General features: G+C 41.6%; 1 protein-coding gene across 1 annotated transcript in view; it reads left to right on the top strand.

The window, feature by feature from the left end:
• The first annotated feature begins 5,476 nt into the window (after positions 1-5,476).
• SP555 (SPRY domain-containing SOCS box protein SP555) overlaps positions 5,477-12,153 on the top strand; it is a 61,857-nt gene continuing 55,180 nt past the window's right edge. Inside the window, exon 1 of the mRNA XM_067150731.2 lies at positions 5,477-5,560. The gene's annotated coding sequence lies outside the window, so the exon portion shown is untranslated. The remainder of the gene's footprint in view (positions 5,561-12,153) is intronic.

Here is a 12,153-nt window from a genome sequence, read left to right as displayed (position 1 = left end):
TTCTATATTTAGTACTTATTTCAACACTATTAACTACACTCGTGTAAGTTTTATGTCTATAAATCTACATTCATATTATCTTATTTTACTGCTTTTCACATTTTACCTTTCGCTTTCCACATTTTACTTGAACCACCGGCTTGTCATCCCTTTCCAATCAGTTCTGGATCACGCTGTCCTGGTCCAGTGTGGTGTTTGTAACTGCCTGAAGGTAAGACCGAATGCCCTATCTCGCCAATGTTAATTTTCTATAATTTATGTTCCTTTTTCTGAGAAACTTGTAAAGATAAATGCATGAAATTATTACAGTATATTCCTCAACCCTTACTAGATGCTGGGATCTACAATCAGAACTGTGGTTCAATATATGTGGGAGTAATGATTTTTTGTTTGAAAAGATATATTCTAATAAAAAATATCATGTACAATGAGGCATAACTCTAAAGGTGTTAGTCACAATGACCTCATTGTAGATCCCCAGCTGTATTGTATACACATTAAGTACCTGTCAAAATTTCATGGTTATACATTGTATAGTTTTGAAGAAAAAGGAATATTTATTGAGATTTTTTTAGTTTCAAGAAAATCAACTCCAAAGCTGAAGAGTGAAAAAGGTATCTTAAAAGTTACTCCATACGTTTTCCTAGACAAATTAGAAGTATCCAGCACCATAATCTGACTCGTCACTGGCTAACCTGCTCCTTTTTCCTTCTTTCTTGCTTCTTTTGTTGCCATAGTTGCCGCAAATTCTGCTTTTTGCACCCTTAACCATTCAAGCACTTTCAATCCAGATGCTGTATGCTTTCCTACTCCCAGTTCTTCAAGAACCATAAGTCTGCCTGAATTCCCATGATTTAAGGTTATTACAGCATCTGAGACCACTAACATGAATTTATTATATCCCACAAATTCTAAGACAGATGATATTATTAAAAACTGAAAGAAATGTGAAACCACAAGGATTCAATAAACATATAACTTTATCGCCAATTATTTGTTTGTAAACAACGGTAGGCAGACATCTTAGAGCGCAACAGTATAGCAAACTTCCGGAGCTTTAAAATGAGCCGAACCACAGCCTTCTAGGTCAAGAAGTTCCTGATATAGCAATGACTATACCAATCGGTGAAACATGAAACGAAAATCCATGCAGTGTAGATGTAAATTTTAAAAATAATTAAAAATACTTCTAGGACGAATTTGCATAAAAATTATGCGCCAAAATGTTCATTAAATTCCAAATTGTAACATTAGTCAATAAACGAAAAAAGTCATTTTTTTCAGATTTTGGCGTTCGGTCTTACCTGAAGTCGTCTGCCCATCTTCTTCTTGGTCAGCTGCGGCTTCTCTTGCCTGTGTAAGGATATCACATGGTTGTCCTCTGTACCCATCTGTCCTGGTGTAGCCTCGCTACGTGCCCCGGCCACTTCCACTTTGCTCTTCCGACCTGTTGAACGACATTCTCTGGAGACGTAATTTCTTGGAGTCTCTTGTTTGGAACTCTGTTTATCAATGATATGCCCACTATTTTCATTTTCATTTGACATACTTCCATTGCTCTAATTTTCTTGACTGCTAAAGTAACAATTCTGACCGGCATAAATCAATGCGGGAACGATGCATGGGATGAGTGCGTCTAGGCTGAGTTTCCTGTTTAATGCTTTATTCAGACGTGTGAATTTCAGCCCCAAAAAGGCCTTCCAAGCCTGAATTATTATTCTCTTTACTTCATTGTCCATTCTTTGAGCTAGTTTTCTTTTCAATTTACTTTACGTCGCATCGACACAGGTAGGTCTTACGACGGCGATGGGATAAGAAAGGGCTAGGAGTAGGAGGGAAGTGGCCGTGGCCTTAATTAAGGTACAGCCCCGTATTTGCCTGGTGTAAAATGGGGAACCACGGAAAATCAGTTTCAGGGCTGCCGACAGTGGGTTTCGAACCCACAGTCTCCCGAATGCGAGATTAAAGCTTTTTTTTTTTTTTTTTGCTAGTTGCTTTACGTCGCACCGATAGATCTTATGGCGACGATGGGACAGGGAAGGGCTAGGAGTGGGAAGGAAGCGGCCGTGGCCTTAATTAAGGTACAGTCCCAGCATTTGCCTGGTGTAAAAATGGGAAACCACGGAAAACCATCTTCAGGGCTGCCGACAGTGGGGTTCGAACCCACTATCTCCCGAATACTGGATACTGGCCGCACCTAAGCAACTGCAGCTATCGAGCTCGGTCGAGATTAAAGCTACGGGACCCCAACCTCACGGCCACGTATGTGCTCGGTCTCTCTGAGTTAGCGAAATCAGTTGGCCAAGACAGACGTATTCGTCAACGTACTGCATTCCATTTCCGTCGATTGTAATTGAGTTTGATGACCTACTATATAACAATTGTACAGCTGTCATGCCCGTCAGTGACAGTGTATAATACTGAGAGAAGGATACTCTGTACTAATTACACGGCTGTCGTACCAGTCCCTGGCGGTGTATATTACTGAGAAAAGGATACTCTATAGACCGAGCAAGTGGCTACACGGTTTGAGTCACGAAGCTATCAGCTTGCATTAGGGAGATAATGAGTTCGAAACCCACTGTCGGTAGCCCTGAATATGAGTTACCTGTCACTGACGGTGCATATCACTATAATAACTGTATAGCTGTCGGTGAATATTACTGAGAGAAGGATCATCTTCATCATCATCATCTGTTTACCCTCCAGGGTCGGCTTTTCCCTCGGACTCAGCGAGGGATCCCACCTCTACCGCCTCAAGGGCAGTGTCCTGGAGCTTCAGACTCTTGGTCGGGGAGATACAACTGGGGAGAATGACCAGTACCTCGCCCAGGCGGCCTCACCTGCTATGCTGAACAGGGGCCTTGTGGAGGGATGGGAAGATTGGAAGGGATAGATAAGGAAGAGGGAAGAAAGCGGCCGTGGCCTTAAGTTAGGTACCATCCCGGCATTCGTCTGGAGGAGAAGTGGGAAACCACGGAAAACCACTTCCAGGATGGCTGAGGTGGGAATCGAACCCACTTCTACTCAGTTGACCTCCCGAGGCTGAGTGGACCCCGTTCCAGCCCTCGTACCCGGGCCTCCGGGGGTGGCAGCTAATCACGCTAACCACTACACCACAGAGGCGGACACTGAGAGAAGGATACTCTATGATAACTGTACAGCTGTCTAACCTGACAGTATACAGGGTAAAGCGAAATTCGCGCACTCGGGTGTCGCAGCGCTACTCCTCACATGCCAGCAATAAAAAAATGTCTCTCACAAAACTTGGTCCTGCGAGTATATCCGGCAGAAAAAGGACGTTGAAGAGTGGCAATCTGGCAACACAGTAACCACATGTAGGGTAACTACCTCTGTCAGTACATATTAGTCGTACTGTACAGTTGGTGCATTGGATAAAGTTTTGGGTTGGCATGCAGGAGGTCGAGGGGTCGATCTTGGGTTGAGGCGTATGTTTTTTATTTCGTAAATGTAGTCCAGGTGGTATGGTATCTGGCATCTTAATCGTCAACAGAGAATAAATTCACGCCCACGACGTGGAAAGGGCGTCTTTCAAAGCTGACCAATGAAAACGATTGTTCGTCTATTTCTAGGATCGTAGTATGTAAGTACAAATGGTTTCTAGAGGACCCGCTGCAATCACTGTTGACGATTAAGATGCCAGATAGCATACTACCTGGACTACATTTACGAAATAAAAAGCATACGCCTCAACCCAGGATCGACCCCTCGACGTCCTGCATGCTAATCCAAAACTCTCTCCACTGCACCAAGTGTACAGCACAACTATCGTGTGCTGACCGAGGTACTTACCCTAGATGTGGTTACAGTGTTGCCAGTTTGCCACTCTTCAACGTCGTTTTCCTGTAGGGTATACTCCCAGGACCAACTTTTGTGAGATACATTTTTTTATTGCTGGCATGTGAGGAGTCGCGCTGCGACGCCCAAGTGCGCGAATTTCGCTTCACTCTGTATATTACTGATGGATGGATACTTTAAGTGCAGTTGTTGTCGCAGTCTCAACAACCTACACCCTCAGAATACCGTATTTATTCATTGAGTTGATTGGAGAGATTCTGAGTTGCAGAGGCTGTTCAGCCGATATGTTAAAGGAGTGTTGAAGTCAACCAGGAAGGGTGGGGTTTTGACTCCCCTTCAGAAAGTTGGAAAATTTATGAAAGCTGATTTCCACTTCTAAAGGGACAAGTGGCACTAAAGTTGTCTAGGCTAGAAATGAGTATCAGGTTCATTCTTGGGAGTAAAGGTGGCCGGGTAAACAGCTTACCACTATATCCTACTTATTACCGAGGTTACGGATAGTGGAAGCCTTCACTTCCTCTCGTCCAAGGCCCTCATCGCCAGTTTGAAGATGTCTTTATTTCTTTACTAACTGATTGATTGATTCTGAGTTTCATTTGTTATTCAGTCACTTGACTTGTTTTCTTTCCACCTTTAAGGAAGAACTTTCTGCCTTATAAGGGATAGAGAGAAAGATAGAGAGAAAGATAGAGGGAGAGAACATTGAACAATGTATCTACAAAAGCAAAGCAAAGTCATCTCCGTAGAGGCCATGAAGGCCCTTAGAGTGGTGGAAGGTAAAGGCTTCCGCTATCCGCAAACTCGGCACATGATGAGGTAGAGGGGTTAGCTCTACGCCCCGCCCCCTTTGCTCCCAGGAATTAACCCGGTACTCATTTTTTGTGTACGCTGAGTGAACCTTAGTGCCATATGCACCTCCGGAAGTGGAAATCTCGTTTCTTAAATTTTTCGACTTCCTGACGGAGAATCGAAAATTCGTCCTCCCGGGTGAACCGAGCACGCCTTTACCGCCTCGGCCAGGCAGCCCCTACAATGTGCCTGCAATCAGCTGTTTTTGAACAACTAACACTGCACTACTACAGCCACCGAAGTATTGGTCGTGGAATATAGTTGGGGTTTCCCCAAGCTTTGTACAGAAATATTCAGTAGGCTGATAGTATTTAGGCTATCGTGAGAAAACTTTAAAAATAAACAGCTAAAACGCTATTTTTTATTACTTTTTCCAATACCGTCCGGCTCCATGGTAAAATAGTTAGCGTGTTGGACTTTGGTCACAGGGGTCCCGGGTTCGATTTCCGGCAGGGTCTGGAATTGTAATCTTGATTGGTTAATTTCGCTGGCACGGGGGCTGGGTGTGTGTGTCGTCTTCATTATCATTCCTTCCTCATCACGACGTGCAGGGCCCCTACGGGCGACACATCATAGGACCTGCACCTGGCGAGCCGAACAGGTCCTCGGACACTCCCGGCACTAAAACATACGCCATTTCATTTCCTATATCGAAACAATGGTTTAAAATTATTTCGCTCTATAAGTCGCGTGTATTGTGTGTGTTTCTACGTTCGATACACCCCGCAACTATGAGTATCGATCGTGGAGTGTCCGAGTGGAGAGCGCAGGCTTGCGGGAGGATGGAGTTATCTCACTCACGTTGTGGCTGCCAGTCAATACAAGTCTTCAACATGGCCGCTGTCCATGGCCTCAGCATTACACCGTCTGCAGGACCTCAGCGGACACTCAGGTGAGACCTACACTGGACAGTTATTGTTGACGAGTGTGTGTTGATCTGTCTAGCGATACTTTCGTGATTTAGATGTGTTACAAGGATTTTAATTCCCGGTACGGTATTCAATAATTCCTGCTGGAAAGAAACCAGAAGACATTAGGAAAGGACTACAGCAGGTGCATGACGAAATATCCTTACGGAGACACGCGCTTTTGAATGTGAATGATTCTGACTACTTTCTTACAGAAATGAATTGTTGTCTATTTAATCATCTTCATTTTTTAGTAAGAAAGGATATTTAGGAAGTTTAATTCGGAGGAATAATTTCATAGCTTCAGTAGTCTTATATTGAGATATTCGTTGTAAATATATCTAGCTATTCCGAAATGAAATTGAATTCCTAGACTTCAGTTTTCATAGGAACTATACAGCTTCTGAAGATTCTCAAGTTACGTTTTGATAGCTATTCAAATTCACGCAATGTATACAGTGGAGTGCAATGTACACGCAATATAAATGTATTATTTGAAATGTCCAAGAGTCTTTATAAAACCGCTTTTCCTTCGAAGAAAATTAGGTAAGTGTATGACTTTGTGATTCTGAAAACCGAATAGTTGTACGCCCCTCTCCTGCGCGGATTATTCTGTTACTGTGATAGGCGCGCCCTAACTCAAAACTTCGACTCAGTGAAAATGGGCTTTATGTGTTACACCTACGGCAGACAGGATATTTAGTTGTCTGAGATATCTGCGATTTCATTCGGACCACCAAAATCTTTTCACAAAGCTTGTTATGCAATTTGGAGGGAATGATCTTTTTCGTAGAATCTTTGGACATGACGTTTCGTTTATGAAGAGGTACACGTGTTAGAATCTATTAATTATTGTCCACTTAGGAAAACAGTAATTCATACCGATTTCGATAGGGGATTCCTATGGATGTAACTGACCAAGCACCGTATGTTTCTGAAGTGCAGTTTATGAGACTCGCCTAAATCCAGAGTTCCGTTAAAGATGCGAAATCCAAATTGTATTTCGTGATCTGCCGACAGTGGGGATCCAACCCACTATCTCCCGAATGCAAGCTCACAGCTGGTAGCCCCTAACCGCACGGCCAACTCGCTCGGTCTCTTTTTAAACTAATTTCAGGAGGTTCTACTCGTATGTTCTTATTATTATTGGTTACGCTTTTTGAAATTGTTAACAGTCAATATGTTCCATGAAGAAATGTAATACGGAACTAATGGGAAAGGAAAAACGAATACAGTATTACTACTAATGCGAATAGATGGTAATCTGATAGGCTATTTTATGCTTTCTTTACAGAACACTGGTATTATTTAATTTCAAAAGGTAATTTTAATGAGCTGACTCATTCGGTCTGTTTGTGGTTATTTACATTATTTTCTAAGACAAACAACGGATAACCGAAAATCTTGGTCGTCTCTCTTCATTGTATACCATCACAAATATTTTGCTCGATTTGCTGAGGTGTATAAAGTGCAAGCAATAACAACTGCCAACGTCTTCCAAATTGTTAAAGGTATAGAAAAAGGTTGGTTGTGCAGTCTCATTTTATGACATGTGGAAAATTGGGCATTTCTATGTATGATCAGAATATGTCCATTTCCGTATTTTTTTGGCACCTGATAATACCTTTATTTGATTCCTTGAGTTTAAGAAAGTAATCAAATTATGTGCTGTTGATAAGTATCTAATTACAATAGAAGCGATGTCGTTGGTTGGTTATTGAGACTTCCAGTGTGTCGATGACCCCCCTTTTTTAATGTTTCATTTCCATATACCGAAACGTGTCATCGTTGTGATCAGCATTTGGGAATAGTTCCCCTCACTCCTAACACGCTGTCGATGTTTTTTAACTTGTATTTTAACTTGTGTTTTACCTTGTATAATGGAGGTGGAAGGCACATATCCGTTCTATACATCTGTTTCTTGAGGTTATTGTACAAGGGTATCGAATTTGATAGCCGGATCGAGAATGAAACCCTTCTTGTCACCAAGTTTAAAGACAATTGTTCTTGTTCTGCCGCCAGTTGTAAGATCGTTGACTTATTCGTGCACTGTGTACCATTTTCCCCATGTTTGCTGTGTTTACAATGTGTATTTACAATGGCATGATCAAAGGAAAGAAAAATCAAGCTATCAGTTAAACCTGATATAGTTTCCGTGATCTGATAAAGTTGTCTCCAGATTACTTGAAATTTGCTCTCAAACTGACACGTTTTGTTTTGTGAAATAGAGAAGCGAAACTGATTAAGTGCTGCACTAAGCAGCACCTCTGTTATGGATACAGAAGCATGTGGTTAAGAAGGTATTTGATGAAAGGGGTATGTAAGAGTTACATATAGACATGGTATGAGAATAGTTGTTATTACGTTTGAGTTTCAAACATTGCAACATTTCTATTTAAAATATGGTGAAAAATTGTCATCATTTCTATATATCTTACTTATTATGAATGCTTATTGATACCCAGTGTTGTTGTAGTGTACTTTCTACAGGCACTTATTTCCAGGATAGAGTTTGCTTTACGTCGCACCGACACAGATATGTCTTATAGCGACGATGGGATAGGAAAGGCCTAAGAATTGGAAGGAAGAGGCCGTGGCCTTAATTAAGGTACAGCCCCGGCATTTGCCTGGTGTGAAAATGGGAAACCACGGAAAACCATCTTCAGGGCTGCCGACAGTGGGGCTCGAACCCACTATCTCCCGATTACTGGATACTGGCCGCATTTAAGCGACTGCAGCTATCGAGCTTGGTCTATCTTAGTATAAGGTTAGAAAACTCTGACTAATAAGGGATACCACACTCAATTTGGCCACTGTCGGTGCCGAGATTTGAGTCTCTCATAGACCAGTAGATTTTCTCTTTCTCTTCTACTTCTTTGTTCGTTTTCTGACTTTGCTTATACTACGACCAGTCATCTGACTTCTGGTGGATCGAATTCTTGTGAAGTTCTTCTCCGAATGGATGGTCCTATTTATTATAGTTTCGGTTTGTGTGAAATCTCTACGGAAAGGGAAATACGAGCTGTAATCTCAATAACAAAGAACATGGCCGGGTCAACATATGTAGGAAAATTAAAACTAAAGATATATTTTACAGGATCTCTGCAGTGGCGACTGCTATTTAAGGGCATAGGGTCACGTGCACTTCCACCTTCCTATAAGATATGAGCCTCCTTCCTTTTCAGGTAGAAATCAAAATTTCGAAATTAAGGAATTTACGTCACCATTGCATGAATACAGCCAATTATATGTATTATATGCTGCTATTCTGCTAGTCCCATAGCTGAATGCAGCAGGTGGACATTTTCCGTCTGTGACTGAAGGAGGAAAGCTTTCCACTACTTTGCCGCTGGGCATGTGGACGAAGGAGAACACTGCAAACATTACTGGAGCCTCGGTCACAAGCTCGATGTGTCCGGAGCTCGTTGTTGGCACTGTGGGGGATGGCGTTTCTAAAGGTACTATCTTTTCACCCTGGAATGCTGTTCGAAGGCTGCAAACTTGCTGTTGTAGTCAGTGTGTTATTAATTGCGAAAACAAGTCCGAGTGTGCAGTCCGAATGATGTTGCTCTCTTTAATTCAGTGTTCGTTATTTACTATATAATATATATATAATATACTTAGTGTATCCTGTTGACTACTTACTATACAACGTACTATATTCTGTGCATTGTAATTCACTTTTCTATGTATTCATAACACAGTTGTAAAGTTAAACGATCCAGAGGATGAATAATAATAATAATAATAATAATAATAATAATAATAATAATAATAATAATAATAATGTCAAGCTGAGTACTTCAGACAGTAGAACGCTGGTCTTCTGAGTTCAAGTTGGCAGGTTCGAACCCTGCTCAGTCCGGTAATATATGAAGGTGCTAAAGTACGTCAGTCTCGTGTCTGTAAATTTACCGGCGCGTAAAAGAACTCCTGCACGGCAAAATTCCGACACTTAGGCGTCTCCGAAAACCGAAAAGTTTAGTGTAGTTTAGTTTAGTTTAGTTTAGTTTAGTTTAGTTTAGTTTAGTTTAGTTCTGCTCTCGTCTATGTGAGTCCCTCAATTCATACCTCACGAGCCGCCATTGGATCTGTGCATGTTTTAACTATCTCTGAAATGCTTTGTGTAGTCTGGAATGTTTAAATGTAACCTATTTAAAAGGAATTAATAATTTAACATTAGTATATCTCGAGTAAACAACTTTATCAGTTATGGAAAGTTAATGCATTAAGATATCACGTAATTTATTATCAGTCGTACAGGTCGAGTCCCCTGTGAGATTGCATTCTGGAGATGGTGGGGTTCGAATCCCACCATCGGCGGCCCTGAAGGTGAGTTTACATGGTTTCTCATTTTCATACCAGGAAAATGCTGGGCCCCTTAATTAAGGCCACGGCCACCACCTTCCCAATCGTAGGTCTTTCGTATCCTTAAGTCGCCGAAAACTTTCAATGTGATAGTGCGACGGTGAAGCGCTAGCAAAAAAAGAGAGAGCTCGAGCCTCACATACATATACTGCATATTATCTCCCAAGTAGATGCTAAATGGCCTCAAGTACATTCATGGTTATGAAAAGAATGTTGATAATTTGTCTCCTAGTGTATATGCATTAATAAAGCCATAGTACTAGAGAAATATCATGTTGTCTTTGTGACTAAAAAACTAGGCTTAATTCATACACAGTGGTGTATGGTAAAACTCCCACATACTGTGCTGCCGAGTTCGCTGCGGGACGCCATAGAATTCAGTGACATTGAAGGATATCTTCATTATAGGGAGTGTGAAGCGTCGTATAGAAATGAAGGTGTCTATTAAGACCGTAAGACGAACACTAACACTCAGCTCCCTAACTTGAGGAATTAATCAAACACGATTAAACTCCACGGCCAGACCGTGAATCGAATCCGAGGCCTTCTGAATCGAAGGCCACTAGGCTGACCATTCAGCCAAGGAGCTAGACTTCTGTTTATTTATTCGTTTAAAAACATCCCTACTAAAGAGTCCACCAGCGTGGTCTACCGGTAAGTGTTCGCACCTGATGTTCCTCTGAACACAAGTTTGATTCCTCGAGTTCGTTTTGTCTTTCAAGCACTGTTATCCTGGAATGTTTTATGCTTGTGATCCGTATTATTATATATATATATATATATATATATATATATATATATATATATTGCTATTTGTTTTACGTCGCACCGACACAGATAGGTCTTTTGGCGACGATAGGATAGGAAAGGCCTAGGAAGTGGAAGGAAGCGGCCGAGGCCTTAATTAAGGTACAGCCCCGGCATTTGCCTGGTGTGAAAATGGGAAACCACGGAAAACCATCTTCAGGGCTGCCGACAGTGGGGCTCGAACCCACTATCTCCCGATTACTGGATACTGGCCGCACTTAAGCGACTGCAGCTATCGAGCTCGGTTTATTATATTTTAATGTGAACTACGGGTGAATCGAACACTCACGTCAAGAAGAAGAACAACTTCGATAGCAGAATGTGTTATTGTTTATTATCTAAGGTACACGTACATGGCGTTCGTAGAACTAGAAAAGGCATTCGATAATGTTGATATTGGACAAAGCTATTTAAGATTCTGAAGGTGATCGGGATCAGATACCGAGAAAGAAGACTTATGTACAACCTGTACAAAAATCAGTCTGCAGTGATAAGAATCGAGGGCTTTGTTGAAAAAGGAGCAACAATTCAGAAAGTAGTGAGGCAAGGCTGCAGCTTGCCCCTTCCCCCATCCTTTTCAGTGTTTATGTGGAACAGGCGGTAAAGAAAATCAAAGAGGAATTTGGAAAGGGAATCACAATCCAAGCAGAGGAAATCAAAATCCTGAGATTTACCGATGAGATTGTTCTTTTATCTGAGTCTGCATAAACTCTGGAGAAATTGCTGAATGGTATGGACAGAGTCTTGGAGAAGGAGTCCAAATCAAAAGTAATGGAGTGCGGTCGAGCAAAGTCAGGTGATGCTGGAAATAATACATTAGGAAATTAAGTCTTAAAGGAAGTAGATGAATATTGTTACTTGGGTAGTAAAATAACTAACGATGGCAGAAGTAAGGGGGACGTAAAATGCTGACCAACACAAGCCAGGAAGACTTTTCTTAAGAAACGAAACTTGCTCACTTCGAACGTTGATATAGGAATTTGAAAGATGTTTTTGAAGACTTTTGTCTGGAGTGTGACATTATATGGATGTGAAATATGGACGATAACCAGCTCGGAAAGAAAGAGAATAGGAGCCTTTGAAATGTGGTGTTAAAGGTTAGCAGAGGATAGGGTGGCGTGGAACGCTGCATCAAACCAGTCTATGAACTGATAACTCAAACAACAACATGTAAGGTATAGAAACACCGTAATAATTTGACGTGCATGGATGTGTATTCTGAAGAGTTTCTTGAGTTGTGTGTTCGCCTACAGTATAAATATTTGTGCGAAGAGTTCGAAAAGTATGCCTATAACCCTCCTTCTCTCGTCCCAACGGCTACAGATACGACAGTATCTAGGAAGGTTACACTCAGGGTTGTCACTACGATGGGTAGTGTATCGAACCTCGGTCCTTCGAATAG

This window comes from Anabrus simplex, chromosome 7, assembly GCF_040414725.1.
Source record: "Anabrus simplex isolate iqAnaSimp1 chromosome 7, ASM4041472v1, whole genome shotgun sequence".
Taxonomy (NCBI): domain Eukaryota; kingdom Metazoa; phylum Arthropoda; class Insecta; order Orthoptera; family Tettigoniidae; genus Anabrus; species Anabrus simplex.
This window is presented reverse-complemented; position numbering and strand designations above follow the sequence as displayed.